We start from the raw sequence: 21,106 nt of genomic DNA, 5'->3' as shown, positions 1-21,106 counted from the left end.
GAGGGAAGGAACCGAAGGTGCCAGGAACAACCTGACATCCTTCACCAGAGACTTTGTACTGGAGCTGCAGGGAGGCGGGCAGAATCAACAACAGAGCAGATGTTAGAGTTGCTGGCTGAACCTAGGGCTCCAGAAAATGCCCAAGTTCCAAGTGAGTAGTTTTCTGCAGATTTGTTTTCTTTTTGGCTTTCTAGTGGATTTTAGGAGGTTAAATAATACATATGTTAAGAGAAAATGCTTATTCAGTATTTATGAAGGCTACTCTATACCACACACAGCATGAAAAGATGAATGTCTGATTTCAGAAAAAGTACTGAGACAAAAGATCAACTTCATAGTAAGGTTACAACAAGAATTTATAAATCATATGTTTATACAAATTGTTTGAAGTTAGAACATAGATTATAGCCTGTGAGGCTCTGCTGCTGCTGCTAAGTCGCTTCAGTCATGTCAGACTCTGTGCGACCCCATAGACGGCAGCCCACCAGGCTCCTCTGTCCCTGGGATTCTCCAGGCAAGAATACTGGAGTGGGTTGCCATTTCCTTCTCCAATGCATGCATGCATGCTAAGTCACTTCAGTCGTGTCTGACATTGTGTGACCCCATGGGCAGCAGCCCACCAGGCTCCACGGGATTCTCCAGGCAAGAATACTGGAGTGGGTTGCCATTTTCTTCTCCATGGGAGGCTCTAAATGTTTAGTAAAATCGAGCACATGGGAGTTCTGTGCTCCAGTCCTGGCAGTCCAGTGGTTAAGACTGTGCTTCCACTGCAGGGGGCATGGGTTTGACCCCTGGTTGGTGAACTAACATCCCACCATTCCTCACAGTGCACCAAAAAAAAAAAAAAAAAAAAGAGTACAAACTTGTCTGTGGTATCCCCTGTTTTTCCAATTATCTATTGTTGCCTTATTACCCCAAAATCTAATGGTACACATTTATAATCCTCATGGATTCAGTGGGTATAAATATTCTGTCCACACAGTGTTTTTGTGGGACACTGAATTGTAGGATGGATCTCCGAGTGTTTACATGTGTCCCATGAGTTATGGATGTTTCCAGAGAGCTTATGTAGGAGCAACACATTACAAATTTTGAAAAAAAAAAAATTAAGTATCCTGGAGTGCTTTTTGGATACATAATACATTTGTTCTATAAAGAGTGAGAATTTCTTAAATATTACAAATGGTGATGCAAATATACTAGCTTACAGATATGTACAATGTACTACTTTATGCTTCAAAAATGCAGGAAGATTTTATATATATATATATTTATTTATATAAATATATATATATATAAAATTTTAGATCTAATGAACAATTCAGTGGGCCATGTGGGCCATATGGGCCCTATGGGCCCTATGGTGATGGCGTGTATCTTTTCAGGTTTCAAAGGCCATCCTCAGGTTCAATGATTTGCTATAAGAGCGCAACAGTACTCAGCAATGCGTTTATTCTCATGGTTATGATTTATTACAATAAAAAGATACAGATTAAAATCAGCAACAGAGAAAGGTGCGTAAGGCCAGGTCTAGGAGACACCTGGCAGAAGCTTCCTGTTGTCTCAAGGAAGTCACTTGGATTTTGTTTCCTTTTCCCAACGGTGATTTGTAAGAACACATCTCGTGTGTGTGCCCAGCTGCTTCAGTTGTGTCCGACTCCTTGCGACCCCATGGGCTGTAGCCTGCCAGACTCCTCTGTCCATGGGATTCTCCAGGCAAGAATACTGGAGTGGGCTGTGCCTCACCTGGGGATCGAACCCGCATCTCTTACATCTCCTTCATTGGCAGGTGGGTTCTTTGGTTCTTCACCAGTAGCGCCACCTGGGAAGCCCAACAACACATCTCCGGTATTGCTAATTAGTGTCGAGGCTTTTTATTTGCTGTGGGTCACATAGGCAAGGCTGACTACATCAGTGGCTGACATTGGTGTCCAGCCCGTGGACAACTTCAGAAGTCAAGTTGCTACAATGTGGCCCAAGACCTCTAACATAAGTCACATTGATAGTATTAGTGAAGCTTAAGATGTTCTCAAAGTTTCATATAGTCCAAAAGTTTGTAGAGTTAAACCCATATGTTCCCCATCAGTCCTTTTTCTTTACCTGCAAGATAAATAATCCAAAAACTTTTATGTATATTCTTCTGACTTCCTGTATCAGTATTCACATATGTACATGTGTATTTGTATGAATTTGAGTTGAGGGTCCATGACTCAAACTCAGTGATTCTCTAGAAGACCTCACAGGACTCAAGAGAGCAATGTGTTATATTCTCTCTGTAAGCTAGTGTGTTCCTTCAGAGTAAAGGAGAGTCTTCCTTACAAAGGAATGCTTAATACATTGTCTGGCGTAGGTGCATACATACAGGCTATAGGTGGTTTCCAGATTAAAGATTTAAGGATGTTCTGTTCTTTTGTGAATGGATGAACATGTGAGTCTCAGGATGATTGAATAGAAGCACAAAAGATAGGCTATTTTAAATTTTAAAAAATTGGCTTTTCCTACAAAGTAGAATGCAAAACTTGTTACACAGAAAGCAGTCAAGTAGCTCATCATGGGAAAACTTACAGGAAAACTTATGAGACATTCGTATTTATCTTCATAGTAGTAACCAATGATAATTCTTTTAGAATGAATAGGAATGTTCTATTACAGGACTCGGTGTCATTCAAGGCTGTGACTGTGGTTTTCACCTGGGAGGAGTGGCAGCTACTGGACTCCCTTCAGAAGAACTTGTATCAAGATGTGATGCTGGAAAATTATATCAACTTAGAATCAGTGGGTAAGAAGAGCATTCTGGGTACTGTAGGCAATGGATTGCCTTTTCTTTCTCAGGGATGAAAGGGGCAGAGTCTTACAACTGTCTTAATTTTCTAGACTTGAGTTTCATACATAACAGATTTTAGTACCTTCTGGCCTCTTAGTTTTCTTTCCCACTTCCAAAGCAAAAGTCCTTTACTTGGCCAAGTTGGAATTTGTTCAACCCCTTAAATATAACCCTATCTTACAAAGGACTTGTATTTGGGTCTGTGGGCCCTCTGTAATTCCCCTTGAGTAGGGTATCATGTTACCAAAGCACATGCATTCTACCAGTTGCAACAAGAAGCACCATGGATAACAGGAAAAAATCCAGAGTCAGACTCATCCCGGTGAGTGAAAAACCAGCCCCATGGGATAAATGGAAGTATCAATCTTTGTTGACCAGAAAGAGGGAGGCACCTCAAAAATATCTGGAGAAATCTTGAAATTTTTAAGCTCTCAATATGACTCAGAACAGCTGACCTGAGTTCCCATGTAACATGAACATTGACTCCTTTTTTCTTTTCTTTTTTTGACCATGCAGCATGGCTTGCAGAATCTTAGTTCCCTGACCACCAGGGATGCAACCCAAGCCCTTGGCAGTGAAAGTGCTGTGATTTCACATTTTAATCTCTCTCATACTAGGTTTCCTGCATTGGCAGGCGGATTCTTCACCACTGAGCCACCTGGGAAACCTGTATTAGGTCTCTTTTGCCTGGTTTTAAAAAAAAACAACACACATTTCTTTATTTTAGATATTCTGATCAGATCCCTCTCTAGTCCATCTTGGAACTTGCTTTCCTAATTAATCTTTCTCTCTGTTATCCTCAGTGTACTTGCCTTCTCCTTGTCTCCATCTCCTTAATCCATGTTTATATTAATAGCTCTCTTTTCTTATATATTCAAGCATGCATAAATTCTCCATTCTTCTCATTCTGTGTATCTCTCATGCCTCTTGTGCGTGCATGCTAAGTTGCTTCAGTCGTGTCCAACTCTTTGTGACCCTATGAACTGTAGCCCGCCAGGCCCCTCTGTCCATGGGATTCTCCAGGCAAGAATACTGAAGTTCGTTGCCATGCCCTTCTCCAGGGGATCTCCCGGACCCAGGGATCGAACCTGCATCTCCTGCATTGGCAGGCGAGTTCTGTACCACTATCACCACCTGGGAAGATACTTGTAGTTTATTCCTTTTTTCTTTTCATCTTTAAATCTCCTTTTACTTATAAATGTCACAGACTTTAGGTATATACTCACAGTCTCCCTTCCTTTTTTCTCTTTGGCCTTTGCTGAGATTCTCTTCCTTCTGTTACATGGTTATTGTGGATTCATTGGTCTGTTTCTAGAAGACACCTGGCAAGTTGATAATTACAGAGACTGGCATGAAGTAAACCATGGCAACCTGGAAACTACGGAGAGTCACCACAGAGATAATGCATTTGGAAAAGTATCTTCTCTGAGCTTAAACCTTGAAGTTTCTTTAGCACAAGTATCTCATATACCTGACATACTTGGGAAATACTTGAAACCTAATCTAGAGTGTATTACTCAGAATAAAAGCTATGCAAAAAATGAAGTTGGATTTAATCAATATGACAAGTTATTTCTTTATACTAAGCATGAGAAAATTCTTAATAGACAAAAATACGACAAATATAGTGAACACATGAAAGCTTTCAGCCATAAGTCACAGCTTATTAAACACTGGAAAACTCAAATGGCAGAGAAACACTACAGCTGCACTGACTGTGTGAAAGCCTTTCCCCAGAAGCCAGACCTCATTAAGCATCAGAGAACACACACTGGAGAGAAACCCTATGGGTGCAGTAGGTGTCAGAAAGCCTTTAGCCGGAAGTCCCATCTCATTTTACACCAGAGAACCCACACAAGAGAGAAGCCCTATGAGTGCAACAAATGCAGGAAAGCTTTTACTGATAAGTCATGCCTTAATAAGCACCAGAGAACTCAGGAGAGAAATGGTTTGAGTGCCGTGTATGTCAGAAAGGCTTCAGTGATAAGTCACAAGTCACATTACATCGAAGAACACATACAGGAGAGAAGTCCTACAGATGTGATGAATGTCAGAAAAGCTTCATCAATAAGTCACAGCTCATTATTCATCAGAGATCTCACATGGGAGAGAAACCCTATGGTTGCCATGAATGCGGAAAGACACTTCCCCTTAAGTTTAGCCTCATTTTACATCAAAAAACACATACAGGGGAAAAACCTTATGGATGCAGTGAATGTGGGAAAGCCTTCATCCAGAGATCTGAACTCATCAGACATCAGAGAACTCACACAGGAGAGAAACCTTATAATTGCAGTGAATGTGGAAAAGGCTTTAGTGAAAAGTCACTCCTCAACACTCACTGGAGAACTCATACAGGAGAGAAGCCCTATGGATGCAATGAATGTGGAAAAACATTCTCCATCAAATTTAGTCTCATCCTGCACCAAAGAACTCATACAGGTGAGAAACCCTACAAATGCCATCTGTGTCAGAAAGCTTTCACCCAGAAGTCACATCTCACTATTCATCAGAGGTCTCACACAGGAGAGAAACCCTACGAGTGCAGTGAATGCCACAAAGCCTTCAGCTGGAAGTCGTATCTCCTTATTCACCAGAGAATTCGCTCTGGAGAGAAGCCTTATTAATGCCACGAATGTGGGAAAACTTTCTCTCATAAGTTTAGCCTCATCATTCATCAGAGAATCCATACAAGAGAGAAACCCTATGGATGCAGTGAATGTGGGAAAACTTTCCCTATGAAGTTTAGCCTTGTTTTACATCAGAAAACACATACGGGAGAAAACCCCCACGAATGCCATGAGTGTCAGAAATCTTTTGCCCAGAAGTCACATCTTATTATACATCAAAGAACTCACACAGGTGAGAAACCTTACAGATGCAATGAGTGCTGGAAAACTTTCTCCCACAAATTTAGCCTCATTTTACATCAGAAAACTCATTGAGAGAAGTCATGAAGAAAGTCAATATCCAAAAGTTGTCATTAAAAGGAAATAGCTCATTATACTCCTACGTGTAGGAGTGAAACCTTAAAACTGAAGCAGATTTGGGTGCTTTTCAGATTCATACTATGTTACTTTTATCAGACAATGGTATTGCATAGAATGCTAGACAGGAGGAAATACTTTTCCCAATAAATGTCAATTGAATGTAGGCTAGAGGGAACAAATAGGAACTTCTGTGTATGTATTAATGGTGGGGATGTTGTCAGTATGAAATTCAGCTACAGAGAATTAACATTTAGGGGGCAAGTCATGCTTTCATGGTATCATTTATGAGGGATTAATTTCCTGTAATTTTGACATAATACACAGCATTATAGAAATTATTAAATATGTAAATAAATACAGTAGTTAGAAAACAAAGCAAAAATTATATCAGAACCATGTGAAAATATGTAAGTGTTGTGTACCTATTTTAATAATAACATGATTTTCGTATTTGGGAATTGTGTGTGTGAGCATTAACGATTGTGACTCCCTAGTTCATGTGCTTAAATGTCATAAAATTTTACCACAGGATATCTGCACTGAGTCTTTGTATCATCATAATGCTACATGAATTATAACTGAACTACATGGTTCATTATTTTAGTAAAAAAATCTTATGACTCAATATCTTGCCACCTCTACCATGCCCCACTGTATGCTTTATTAGTAAGTGGGCCTGGAAATTTCTGAGTCTTTCTTGAGTAAAACTTTTGTTTTCATTGATCCGAAGATGGAAAAATTGTCCTGTGTATTAATAACGCTTAAGTTAAAATGCAGTACACAGTTGATTGCTTGACATATTTAAATGGAGAACTGGGTACGTAAAATATTAGTGTATCATACAACCAAAGGTATCTTAGATTGGATGAAATACAGTAGAAATCATCATCTTTATAATATTCTTCTAAACCAGCCAGATATTTAGGGTTTGAAGATGATGACTATTCATAGGTTTTATATACCCTCTTTGAATTCTGAACAGTTTGAGATAAAGTCCCTGGTGTCAGAAGATAAAATTAAATATTAGCTTGAGTCCTGATATTGCCTGATTGGATGTGTGGTTTGTTCCTAAGGACAAATAAAATATTTCCTATTTCCCCCATACAGCACAAGATGCACTTCCTTTTGAAAGAGCATAAACCAAACTTTAGAGATGTTTTTATTAATCCCTTTCTAGAATGTAATGCAAAATCTCAATTTTTTTTCTTAAATGGGAATTAAACTCTTAAGTTACAAGGAGTTTGACTCTGGTTTCCTTTTCAAGCACATTTTACATTAAAATAAAACACAAACCTTAAAGAACAATACACAGACTGGGAAACTATGTCTCAATGCTTAACTGAAAAAGATGAAAACTTAGAGTATATAAAAAACTCTTATGAATCTGTGGGTACAGAAAAATTAGGATCATTAAGACAAAGAGGACTGCTCACTGTCCAGTTTTGACAGGGGGCTTCCCTGGTGGCTCAGAGGGTAAAGCATCTGCCTGCAATGCAGGAGACTCCAGTTCGATCCCTGGGTCGGGAAGATCCCCTGGAGAAGGAAATGGCAACCCACTCCAGTATTCTTGCCTGGAGAATCCCATGGACGGAGGAACCTTGTAGGCTACAGTCCACAGGGTCGCAAAGAGTTGGACAAGACTCTGAGCGACTTCACTTTTCTTTTCTTTTCCCTTGTAGCTCAGTTGGTAAAGAATCTGCCTGCAGTGCAGGAGACCCGGGTTCGATCCCTGGGTTGGGAAGATCCCCTGGAGAAGGAAATGGCAACCCACTCCAGTATCCTTGCCTAGAAAATGTCATGGACAGAGAAGCCTGGTGGGCTGCAGTCCATGGGGTCACAAAGAGTCGGACACAACTGAGCAACTAACACTTACACTTAAGTTGTAACCCACTGCAGTTACTGACAGTACACTGAGAGGAATTTAAATAGAAAACAACAGGCATTCTGTGCTTAGAATACAAGTGAATAGACAGCCTCACAGATTGTTGGATGTATATCTCAGGAAGAATTTTTTAGTGACACTGGATTCTGGCATCTTCGCATACAGAGATAAGCCTTAAAAAGACTAACGTGAGACATTTTTTTTCCTTTATGATTAGCAGTAAATCTTTTACCAAGATGTATGCCTAACTGCACGTATTTCCTATACAGAAAGCATATATAAATGGGCTTCCCCCTTACCTTTTCAGAGCAATTTCCTCAGAGCTAATGTCATCCCCAAACTGGGTTCACCTCTTGGTGGGTGTCAAGCCAATAGGCACAACCAAGCCAAAGAATGGAAGAAGGAAGGGTTTATTACTTGCAGCAAGTAAGAACACCAGGGATCTTTCCCAAAGCAGTGGCTCCTGGGAACCGCAAAAGTGAAGAAGTTTTAAGCTAAGGGCACATGCACATTCATGAAGGGGCTTGAACAGAGAATTCAATATAAAACTGGGCAAAAGTTGAGTGTCCAGCTTTAGTAGATTGAAGTCAGAGGGTCAAGATCATCAGTTTGGTCCTTCAGCTGGTGAAAGTGACAGTTTAGCTGCTTAGTGTCATCCAGTTCTCTGCGACTCCATGGGCTGTAGCCCACCAGGCTACATCGAATTCTCCAGGCAAGAACAGTGGAGTGGGCTGCCATTCCCTTCTCCAGGGGATCTTCCTGGCTCAGGGATCGAACCCACATCTCCTGTGGCTCCTGCATTCGCAGGTGGATTCTTTACCACTGAGTTACCTGGGAAGCCCCTTTCTTCCCTTAAGATCATTGATTACGGAGACTCTTTAAGGGCAAGAATTATGGCCAGGCTTAGATGACAAAACAGCTTAGGCTAAAGTGGGTTCTCTCATGTCAAGAAAGCCACACCTGGTTCTCTCTTTGAGGACTCTCCCTAACCCATATGCTTACACTAACTGGGTGGCTGTGGTCCTTAGCAAGAACCTGAATAAAACTTAAAGCTCACAACTGTTATTTTGTGTGATCTTTCAGATCAATAGGAAAATGACAACAGTAAAAATCAATAGGTAAATATCCACAGAAGACATGATTCTGAATAGCCAGTTAACATGAAAAGACACTAAACTGCATTTTTAACTGAAAGCAGGCCCATTTTTGCACAGCCAATTCTCAGATTTTACTTCTTAATCTTAAAATTTATAGCAATTCCTGCCGGATAGGATAGTTTTAATCTTTGGGGGACATATCTGTAAAGTGACAGCTGACTGACTTACGGTGTCCTAAAAATTTGTAAGGAACACTTGATTTGTTTCTGCCAAAGTGTGACAGGATGGAAGGGGGCAAGGCACAGCTGTTAGGGGAAGCATGCTGATTGAAACCACCCACCCTGACCAGGCACCATAGTAACAACTTGCATGAGTTGTCTTATGACAGGAGATCCTGATAAGGAATATGGAACTAATAAGCCACCACCAACCAGAAGAGTTCAGGAAAGGTCGAAAGAAGACACTGCGTGTCCGTCCACTTCCCAGAATCCCTCTTGCTAGCATCCATCTTGGCTGAGCGATGCGTGCGCCACCAGGAAAGACTGAACTAGAATGACTGGCCAAAGACCACCGGGAAACTAATCCCGTCACCATAAAACCGAGACTGTGAGCCACACAGCAGAGCAGTTCTCCTGGGTTCCCTGACCCTCCTGCTCTCCCCCCAGGTGCCCTTTCCAATAAAATCTCTTGCTTTGTCAGGACATGTGTCTCCTCAGACAATTCATTTCTGAGTGTTAGACAAAAGCCCAGTTTTGGGCCCTGGAAGGGGTCCCCCTTCCTACAACACAGGCATTACAAGAATGACACAGCCATTGAAGATATGACATAAACTGGTTAGAACCTACAAGGCTTCGACTAGCCTATGCGACTCCCCATAGACCTTGAGCCTCATTATACACTCATTGTAGTACATTAACATGCTAAATAACACACCCACCAGTGCCAGGACAGTTTCAAGGTTGACCATAAAAGACCAAAAAGTGGGCGGTGGCCCAATTCCTGAAAACTGCTTTTCTCCAAAAATAGTTTAAATAATCCTCCCACTTGTTAGCTTATGAAATTATTCAGCCCATAAAAACTAACAACCCTCTACCCCCAGGCTGCTCTCACTTGCCTAGGGCATGTGTATTTCTCTGAATAAACTAACTTTCACTTTACTATGGCTCACTTGCTCCCGGACCCGGGATGTGACCAATCTGCTGCTCCCCACTTCTCCTGCAACCACAGCCCACTGCTGCTACAGCTGGAAGAAGCTTAGACTAAGATGTAGAGATAGGGTGAGGGGTGAACAGAGAGAAGGGGCTGAACATAAAAAATGACAAAACAGCATGAAGATGCCCCAGAATTGTCCCCCAGTAATCTTAGATGAAAGCAGAAGTGCTAAGGCCTTAATGATGTTGTCCCAGAAGAATGGTTGTGTGTATTTTGAGGCCTACCAGAACCCTGTGGGGCCTCCCGTTCATAGGAAAAATGCTTTGGGCTCCTTGACTTTCCATGAGTTCAAAAGGGCAGATTCAAATAGTTTTTCTAATTAAGGAAGTAAGGGAACTCAGTAACAACAGAAAAGCAGTCAAGAAACAATATTGCAGCAATAAAGCGGGATCCTGGTTCTTCCTCCAAGGATGTACATAACAATATACCTTTCAGCTTTTGGCTGAGCACAACATTCCTGGAACACTATCCATTACCTCACCATCAACCAAACAGAAGAAAGTCACTTATCCTGTAGCTCCCCGCCCCAACCCGTCCCGAATTTTGCTTTTAAAAACTCTTCCCCAGAGTTCCCTTGTGGTCTAGTGGATAAGAATCCTCCTGCCTGAATACAGGTTCAATCCTTGGTCTGGGAGGATCTCCACATACCTGCGTGCCGCGACTACTGAGCTGGGAAGCTTCAACTACTGAAGCCCTTGCACCTAGAGCCGGTGCTCCACGAGAGAAGCCACTGTAATAAGAAGCCGGTGCACTGCAGTGACGAGCTGCCCTAACTCTGCAACTAGAGAAAGCCGGCACATAGCAACAAGGGCCCAATGCAGCACGAAATTAATTAATTGATTAAAAACAAACAGGGACTTCACTGGTGGGCCAGTGGTTAAGAGTCTCCCTTCCAACGTGGGGGATGCAGGTTCAATCCCTGGTCAGGGAACAAAGAGGCCACATGCTTCAACTAAGCGTGGTGACTAAGCTCCCATGCTGCAATGAAGATCCCACGTGCCTCAACTAAGACCTGATGCACCCAAATTAAATAAATATTTAAAAAAAAAAAAGAAACAAAAACTCTCCCCTCAAAACCATCAGGGAGTTCAGGTTTTGTTTTTTCCTGTTTTTTTTTTAGCACAAGCCACCATTCTCCCTCCTTGGCCCTGCAGTAAACCTCTCTCTGCTCCAAATTCCAACATTTTGGTTTGGCCTCACTCTGTATCTGGCACATGAACTTGCAGTCAACAACCTGTGTCTCCTGCATTGCAGGTGGATTCTTTACCTGTTGAGCCATGAGGGAAGCCCCTGTATTGCCTTTAATTACAAAAAGGACTTATTGTCACAAATTTGGTCTTTGTACATACTTGGTCTTTCTCTCTGGTTCTTGGGAGAGTTTCTAAAACATCTGGAATTTCCTGAGAAATAGACGAGTGTCCTTTTTTTAATTCATAACAAGCTCCTCTGAACCATCTGTGAGTGTATACTAATGAGGTGATTCAGGACAGGTCCCTAGACAACTTTAAGATGGGAGCTGATTCCAGAAAGACCAAGCCTTGACTGGAATGTTCTGCTCTACCCTCTGATCTCAGTAGGCAGGAAAGGAACTGGAGATTGAACTCTGTCACTAGTAGGCAGGGGTTTAATCAATCATTCCTGTGTAATGGAACCACCATAAAAATCCCAACAGGGTTCAGAAAGCTTCCAAGGAGGTGGGCCGATCCCCGTGCTGGGAGGGTGACTCATCCCAACTTAATGGGGAAAGAGGTCCTTGCACTCAGGGCCCTTTTACACTTGGCTGTCTGTAAATTTTCATGTGGGTGTTCATTTATACCATTGATGAAAGTGAAAGTGAAAGTCGCTCAGTCATGTCCGATTCTTTGCAACCCCATGAACTATACAGCCCATGGAATTCTCCAGGCCAGAATCCTGGACTGGGTAGCCTTTCCCTTTTCCAGGGGATCTTACCAACCCAGGAATCGAACCCAGGTCTCCCACATTGCAGGCGGATTCTTTACCAGCTGAGCCACACACGGAAAGCCCAATATCCTTGATAATAAACTATAAAGATAAGCATAACATTGTCCTCAGTTCTGTCGGTTGTTCTAGCAATTTATCCAACATTAGCAGAGAAATTATGGGAACCCCTGAATTATATCCAAGCTGGACACAGATGCAGGGAACCTGGGACTTTGGGCTGGTGTCTGAACTGAAGGCAGTCTTGTGAGACTGAGCCCTTTAGTCTGTGGAGCCTGATGCTAACTGAGTTGTCAGTGTCAGATTAGGGCTGAAGTTGAAGAACAAATATTAGAACAAAAGATGTTCCTAGTGCTTTTACCACTTAGGAGACTACAAGGGTTTTAGGATCTCTGAGCCAACAACCAAGGACAGAGACCTCTATTATTTCACACCCTTCATTTTAGTAGTAAGAGAAACACTCATATTACAGAGAACTGTGTTGTTACAGAGATCGCCGACGCTGGAGGATGTGGCCGTGGCCTTCACGTGGGAAGAGTGGCAGCTCCTGGTCCCTGCTCAGAAGGCCTTGTACTGGGACGTGACGCTGGAGAACTACAGCGACCTGGTGTCCGTGAGTGAGGACGGCTGCCCTGGGTCCCTTGGACACTGCCTTTTCTTTCTTTGGCTTCTGAAAGCTTTGTTGTGTCTGTCGTGCTCTGAAGTGGTAGATTTTTGGTCTCTTCTCTTGTCCCAGACAAGAAGGTATACTCTCTTCTCATTTTAGAGAAAAGCCTTTAATTTACAAACATACAAATTGTGTAGTCCCTAAAAAGTGTACTGTTCTCAGCATCACAGATCCCTGGTGACATCTGATAAGCCTGAGTCTTCTGCCATTTCCCATGAACAGGTTATCAAGTTAGCAAACCTGATGTACTCTTCAAGTTGGAATGAGAAGAACCACCATGGATCTTAGACGATGAAGTTCCCAGTCACCTCCATCCAGGTAGGTGAGAGAGAAGAAGCAAGACAGGCAAGGCTGTGGAAATCACCTTCCAGTTCTTTAGAGAAGGCATCCCAGTGGGGAGGACACAGAAACAGCCTCCATTTATCCCTCTCTCCATATGAGAGCTCTTTTTCTGTGTGGGAATTTAAAGGAAAATATACCCCTTTATCTCTTCTTGGAAAGAATCCCTGGTTATTTCTCCTTAGATGTCAACATTCCCCCCTGTCACCACCCCGCCCCCCCCAGTCTTGCTTGGATTTTCAAATCTTCCCATACTTCATCATTTGTCAGAGTGTGAGTTTATGTTCCTTTCATGTCTCTTGCTATGAAACTCCTTTTTCTGCGTCTTGCTTCTAAGAGGAAACTTTGAATTCATCATTATCTTCTGACTCATACACGTTCCTGGCCCACTGGAAAATATTTCCCCTTATGACATCCAGCCACACCTCAGAAGCCTTTCTTCTCATGGTGACACGGTCTCTTAACATGTATTTATGTTTGTTTTTCTTTTTTCCCACTCTGAGCTGCTTCAAAGGTTCTGTTGTCATCCTCTGCTCTCATAGACTATAAAACCTTACTTTATTTAAATGTGTTAAGCCCTTGTTCTCTGTGGAGATTCCCAGTTGACATGTCCCGTAACAATGTCTAATACACCTGCTGCTACCATATATTTTACATGTCTCCATGGCAACTCCCAATAAGTTCACACTTTTTGTGTGAGACACTAGAACCATCTTCCCTCCAAGAAAATCCCTAGCATCCTTTCTGAAGTTGAGATTCTGTTGTACTTCTGTACATCTTAAATCCTGACATTACCTTGACTCTTCCTTACCTTCTGCGTGTGTGCATGTGTCACTTCAGTCATTTCCAGCTCTTTGCAACCCTATGGACTGTAGCTTGCCAGCCCCTTCTGTCCATGAGATTCTCCAGGCAAGAATACTGGAGTGGGGTGCCATTTCCTTCTCCAGGGCATCTTCCTGACCCAGAGATCGAACATGCATCTCCTACATCTCCTGCATTGGCACGCAGGTTCTTTACCACAAGCACCACCTGGAAAGCCCCTCTTTACCCTCTGTGCTCCTGTGTTTAACACCTTTGCTGTTCCTGTTCTTTGTTTCATTAGAGAAGATCTGTCTAAAATTTCTCATTCTCAGTTCATTAGGCTAGGGAGCCTAAACAAAATCATTAAATCTCATTAGTGAGTCTTATCCTTCCAAATAAATCACTTCTTCTACGTCTTGTTACTTCCTTTGCTTCTTCAAACCACTGTCACGTTTGAACTGCCTACTTTATTCCTTATCTTGTTTATTCTGTTTCCCTTTCTACCCGCAGAATATGGCTTCAGTTTAAGTAAAGAATTTTTTTGTGTTTCTACAACACCAGCACCATGTCTGGTTTATGGAGTAGCCATTTAATAAGGATGTGTTGAATGAATGTCTTTTACCATTTTGGAATTGGGTGTCCCACCAGCCTCTGTGAGGTGATGCTAACAGTGACGGTATTTAACTGTCCCCAGGGCCTTATTTATAAAGCAGACAAATCTATATTTATTCATGCTGAATTTACTCTATTTTACACTGATGGCTGACATCTTTTGGGTCATTTGGTGTTTTATATTATTGTGTTTTTAACCATTTCCAAGAGATAGGAATTAGTGCTTAATGGATGCAGGGTTTTTCAGTTGGGGAAGATGGAAAAAAAACCCAAAAAACTAGCGATGAAAATTGCTGATGGTTGTACAACATTGTGATTATACTTAATGCCACAGAACAGTACACTTAAAAATGGTTAAGGGAAAAAAAAAAAAAATGGTTAAGGGACTTCCCTAATGGTCCAGTGGTAGGACTCTGCTCCCACTGCAGGGAGCATGGGTTCAATCCCTGGTCAGGGAACTAAGATCCTGCATGGCCCAGCCCCCCCAAAACCACTAAAACAGTAAAATATATCTTAAATATATTTAACTATAATTTTGAAAAGTTTTTTAAAGATAAGGTACTTTTATACTTGGAATTTCTTTTATATTTCATATCTTGGGTTTTTCATTAAAGAGCCAGCTCACCCCAAGATATTTTTGAAATAGTTTTATTCCATCTGATGCTCATAAAGTGTTCATCATTCTCTTTCCTAGACATTAAGGGAGTGGATGATCATGTGCAGTTGCAATGGCAAAACCAAAATATGCTGAAGTGTTATGAAGAGAATGTATTTTGGAATATTATTCATCAAAGCAGAAGTTGTTTTCCTTTAAGGCCAAATCATGAGGTATTTGATTTACACAGGAAAACTCTGAAATCATATTTAGACGTAACTAACCAGAATAGAAGCTACAACAAAAAGGAACCTGCTGAATTTAATGGGGATGGGAGATCCTTGCTCCAAGCTCATCATGAACAAACTCATACTAAAATTGAACAATAGGAAATACACAAAACAGAGAATGCCCATGAATGTACTGAATATGGGAAAGTCTTCCTCAAGAAGTCTCAGCTCAATGAACATAAAAGAATTCACACAGGAAAGAAACCCCATGGATGTAGTCTGTGTGGGAAAACATTCTTTAATAAGTTCAAGTTCACTGAACATCCATGAACTTACAAAGGAAAGAAACCCCATGAGTGTTGTGAGTGTGGAAGAGCCTTCCTCAGTAAATTTCAGCTTATTGAACATCAGAAGACACATACAGGAAATAAACCCCATATATGCAGTATATGTGGGAAAGCATTCTACTGAAAGTTCAGGCTAACTGAGCACCAGAGAACTCATACAGGAGAGAAGGCCTACCAATGTACTGAATGTGGCAAAGCTGTCTTTGGGAAGGCAGAGCTCACTATACACCAACAACACAAAAGAGGAGAAAAACCCCATGTACACAGTGAGTGTGGGAAAGCTTCCTTCAGAAAATCACAGCTCACTCTGCATCAGAAAATCCATACAGGAGCAAAATCTTATATATGCAGTGAGTGTGGGAAAGGTTTCATACAGAAGGGCAATCTCCTCATACATCAACTAACTCACACTGGGGAGAAACCCTATGGATGCACTGAATGTGGTAAGGCCTTCAGCTAGAAGACATGCCTCAGCGATTCCATACAGGAAAGACTTCCTTTGTATGTACTGACCATGGAAAATCTTGTTTGCAGAAATCAGGACTCATTAAACCTCAGAGAATTCACACAAGAGAGAAACCTTATGTGTGCAGTGACTGTAGGAAAGCCTTCACCACAAAGACAATGCTCATTGTCCATCCGAGAACTCACATGTGAGAGAGGCCCTATGGATGCAACGACTGTGGGAGAGCTTTCTCCCACATGTCATGTCTGGTTAAACACAAGAGGACATACACAAGAGAGAAATAAGTAGATTCCGTGAAGGTGGAATACCCTTTCACGAAGGGTCATAGCTTCTTAGATACTAGAGAACTCTTGCAGGGGAAAAACCCTGTTAATATAGTGACTGTGCAGATGCCTTCTGTGACCTTTCAGACATCATTACACATCAGTGGACTCCTAGCAGGTAGGAATGTAGTCCTGATGGAACAGCCAGCTGCCAGATGTGCATCCTCAGGAGATAACAGAGAGCTAGTGCAGGAGAGAAAGGTTTATGGATGCCATTAATGTGGTTATGCCTTGAGTGTCAATTACATCTTATTTTATGTCATGAAAAATACATAGGAAAAAAGTGGTACATTCTATTTGGAAAAGCCTTGGGCCATAATGTATAGCTGATTGCATGGTTATATGTAAACAGGAAGCCTGTGAATGCAGAAGCTAGAAAAGCTGTGTTTTGGAAGAAAGACCCTATCATCAGTGATTACCATTGGTCATAGGTGAGCTCATAGTGGGTAAAAAATATGACAGTGGTAAAACCCTTGCCCTCAATAGGTATCATTACATACTAGAGAGAAACTGTTGGAAGGTAGTGAATGTGGCAAGCTTTTCAGTGGTACATTCTGCCTCATCCATCAGCTGGTGAAATCATACACAAAACACTGTGAGCATACTACTTGACGAATATCTTAATTAGTTCTTGTGAGGCAAAGCCTGTGAAAATGAGGGGTATTTGAGAGCTTTATGTACCATTTCCCACTTTAATGCATCACACAATATACCTGACATACATTTTTGGACAGGAAACCTGGAACCATATTCTTAGTTACTATGCTTAAAAGTGAAAATGTTAGTCACTCAGTCATGTCTAACTCTTTGTGACCCCATGGACTGTACCTGTCAGGCTCCTCTGCCCATGGAATTCTCCAGGCAAGAATACTGGAGTAGGTTGCCATTCCATTTGCCATGGGTTTGACCCAGGGATCGAATTAGGGTCTCCTGTATTGTTGGCAGATTCTTTCCTGTCTGAGCAACCAGGGAGCCTGGTTACTATGCTTATGTTTCCAAAATTTTAAGGAGATAATCTACCTCATATCACAGGTTATATTCATTTCTTATATTCATTCATTTCTCCTAACTGAAAAAAAAAATTATCTTCAACACCCACCCAGTATATGATAATTAGCTGCTACATTTCTTTGGCTCTAAATTTATTTAAATATTATTTCAGACAATTGAATTCTCTAATAAGAAAAATGAACATTAAGATCATAAATGCAATTTAATGTCCTTGGATGACCTTAACTTCAACTGATAAATAAGACCAAGCATTATACAACAAAGGTCACCTTAAATGTGATTTTTAAGATTTTCTAGACTTGAAAAGGTAGTGAAATGAAGGTTTGCAAGGTGAACTGAAAGCCCAAAGTCAATTAGTAATTTAAACCTATAAATTAGATAATAAAATACACTGCAACACAGACCTTGGTTTTTTTTCCTTAAAACATGAAAAGATGGGCAATCTGAACACAAATTAAGATTGCTTCTCTCCTAGCTCTCCCCTTCTCTGATTATCCAGATTATTCTCAGAATCCTGGGAATATGAAAGTCTACACTGGTTAACTCAGCTGCATTCTTCCTTCTGGACATAGTTTCCTAACCCTATCTTTTGCCTCACTGATGGGATGGAAACAGATGTCAGGAAAAAAGGTGGATGGTTCCATTTCCTCCTAACTCAGGCACTCTTGAGTCTAACATGTTTGGGAGTCACACGAGGAAGAAAGAAGTAGATTTCATAGAATCAACTTTGGCCTGTTACCTCATTCTCCACAGAGCTGGAGAGACTGAATCAGATTGGGAATGAGTTGAGGAGCCCTGCAAGAGTGGGCTGAATCTGGTTCTAGACTAGAATACTACAGGCCTTTAACCAATCTGGCAAATGTTTTCCAAATCTCTATAATCATTGAGCTGTAGCCAGAAGTAATGTCAGTAGTAATTAGTGTAAGGCTCAGGCCAAGCCTACTGCTGGAAAACTAGGTTTGAGGAAGGGCATTATGTCAGGTCCCTTAGGGAGAAGCTAGCGGTAGAGGCATGTAAGTAGATGAGATATCTGAATGGCATTGTAAATGTTTTTTGAAAACTAACACATGATGTGAAAACTTAAGACTCACTTGGAGTGAACATCTCAATTGTTTTCTTAAGGATTTTAATGTGGAATATATGAAGATCTTAGGTCATACATAAACATTCCTGTATTACACTGCTCTGGCTGCCATACCAAAATACCAGCGTAGGTGGCTTAAACAGAAGTTAATTTTCTCATAGTTCCAGAGACTAGAAGTCCAAGGTCAAGGTTCCAGCATATACAACTGGAGCAGAGCCCCACACTTACAACTTCATTTAACCTGAATTACTTACCTTAGGAGTCCCATCTCCAAATAGAGCCACAGTGGGTTTCAGGGCTTCAGCATGTGAATCTGAGGGGACACAAACATCTAGTCCTTAAAATTCCACCACTGGCCCTGTCCCCTCCATTCATACCCCTCTTGCATGCAAAATACATACATTTCATCCCAAAAGCATCCCAATAGCCCCCTGGATTAACTCTAATCCAGGACTTCCCTTGTGGTTCAGTGGTTAAGAATCCACCTGCCAATGCAAGGGAAATGGGTTTGACCCTTGGTCCAGGAAGATTCCACATGCCTATGGCAACTAAGCCTGTGTGCCACAACTACTGAGCCCACATACTGCAACTAGATAAAGCCCCTGCCCAGCCAGGAAGACCCAACACAGCCAAAAACAAATACCTTAAAAAAAGTCTATATACAAAGTCTCATCTGAGCCAAATATAGGTGAGACGTGATGTACTATTCACCCTGAGGAAAAATTCCCCTCCATCTTTGGACCCATGAAACCAGGTAAGTTATGTTCTTCAAAAATACAATGGTGGGACAGAGGTACAATACATACTTCCATCATAAGACAGACAAATCATAAGGAAAAACGAGTGACTGGTCCCAAGCAAGTCCAAAAGCTAGAGAAACAAATTCCATTAAATCTTAAGGCTAATGTCTTTGGTTCACTGCTCTGCCCTCCAGGCACTGTAGATCACGTTGTAGGTGGGAATCAAAACTCTTACTTTAATGAGGAAGACAAACCAACAACTTTCCTTTTACATTCTGCACACCAGTACTGAGACAGGCTGGGACCCAGGACACTTTGCTACAGTGCCTGCACCTGGACAAAGGGCCCATCCAGAATACAGAGGAACTATAAGGGACTAAAAATAACTGCCTGGCATAGGCAATAGGGGCAAATTATGAACAAGATACACAAAGACCCAAACCCAACCGCTACTTCTGAGGTACTGTGAGCAAAAGCAGGATCCTGTGTGTGCTCCCTGCAAACAGCCCTAAAAGGAATGGGCAGATCACCCAAGCCACCCCTCCCCTGGACCTGCCCTACCCTCACACCATTTAATGCACCAGCTCACCACCTGTCCCCTAGCAAGAAAGGGTACCTGTTACTTGTTTTCACGTCCTCCTGCTACAGCACCAGGCCCAATAAAGCCTTGCCTGAAATTTTTTTTTTTTTTTTTTTTTAGCCTTGCCTGAATTTATCTGGCCTCTTACCAATTTCTATTGGTTACAGTCCAAGGACCCTGGTCAGTAACAGAATGTACAGCTCAAAAGAACCATGCTATTTTTCCTGCATTTATACCTTTTATATTTGCAGCACCCCAGATCCCTGTTTGCCACAGAGTATGCATTTTATAAACATCTGCTGGGTCAATAAATAAATGAGTAACCCCTTTAGCTCGAAAGCTCTCTGAACAAAGTTGTATGATTACAGGGTTGTTTAGTCCCTACGTTGTGTCCGACTTTGGCGACCCCATGGACTGTAGCCCTCCAGGTGCCTCTGTCCATGGGATTTCACAGGCAAGAATCCTGGAGGGGGTTGCCATTTCCTTTTCTGACCTTCCTGACTTAGGGAGCGGGGCTTCATCAGTTGCGTCACAATACTCAACAGAATAACTTCCCTCAGAGCTTTTGATTCAAGTATTTCTCACCTTTGTGCAAGTAAAATCTTACCCCATCTTTGGCTAGTCCCACTGTGGAAGGGGGAACCACGCTTCTCCGCTGGCTTTGCTCCTGATCGAAAGTGTTCATTTCCCTCCACACCACTCATTAGAAGAGCTGTATTTTAAAAAAAGAAGAAGAAGAAGAGCTGTATAATCCCGCCGTTTTACCCACTCTCAGATCTGTGCCCTCCTGAATGGTTCTCTAAACCCTACAACACCCTCTCCAGTCCACATTCCTAGAATACTACTCGGTTCTCCTTCAATGGTTGCTAGGTTTGGTTTGGGATGCCCCCCTGTTGGATTTCTTTGAGACGGTCGCGCTTAAAACACCCTCTCCAGTCCACATTCCTAGAATACTACTCGGTTCTCCTTCAATTGTTGCTAGGTTTGGTTTGGGATCCCCCCCTGTTGGATTTCTTTGAGACGGTCGCGCTTCTTAGCTTCTCCTTATCTTTTAAATCAAATGGCCTTCAAGTCCGCGAACATCCCTGTCCAGCCTGCAGAGATCCAGGTACCCTTGAGTTTCTGAGAAGCTAAGCGTTTGTGCAGCGCCCCTGGCGAATGTTGCAAAGTCATGGCCCAACGGGTCAGGTGGACTGAAAATAGGGTGAAATAAGTCCTTTTCGATAGCTTCTCACCATTTTACACCTTCCCGCGAAAGGAAGAAAAACGAAGCCCTCATCTGTCAAACGGAACTAGGTGGGAAAACGGCTACTACAGGTAAAGAACCGCGAACCCGGCGCGGAAATA

At 41.9% G+C, this 21,106-nt stretch overlaps 1 long non-coding RNA gene and 2 pseudogenes across 2 annotated transcripts; 2 read left to right on the top strand and 1 right to left on the bottom strand.

Annotated features, from left to right (window-relative positions):
- Positions 1-1,467: 1,467 nt before the first annotated feature.
- LOC136161637 (uncharacterized) lies at positions 1,468-21,096 on the bottom strand. Of its 2 annotated transcripts, none has more exons than XR_010661745.1 (4): positions 20,995-21,096; positions 20,345-20,471; positions 18,694-18,752; positions 1,468-2,100 (listed from the first exon to the last, which is right to left on the bottom strand). It is a non-coding gene; the product is annotated as an uncharacterized lncRNA (long non-coding RNA). The 2 variants fall into 2 exon arrangements; XR_010661746.1 differs by having other exon boundaries at positions 20,367-20,471.
- Positions 4,460-5,769, top strand: LOC136159287 (zinc finger protein 182-like; annotated as a pseudogene).
- On the top strand, positions 11,283-17,898 carry LOC136159276 (zinc finger protein 649-like; annotated as a pseudogene).
- Positions 21,097-21,106: the final 10 nt, after the last annotated feature.

Source organism: Muntiacus reevesi, chromosome 2 (genome assembly GCF_963930625.1).
Source record: "Muntiacus reevesi chromosome 2, mMunRee1.1, whole genome shotgun sequence".
Lineage (NCBI taxonomy): Eukaryota > Metazoa > Chordata > Mammalia > Artiodactyla > Cervidae > Muntiacus > Muntiacus reevesi.
This window is presented reverse-complemented; position numbering and strand designations above follow the sequence as displayed.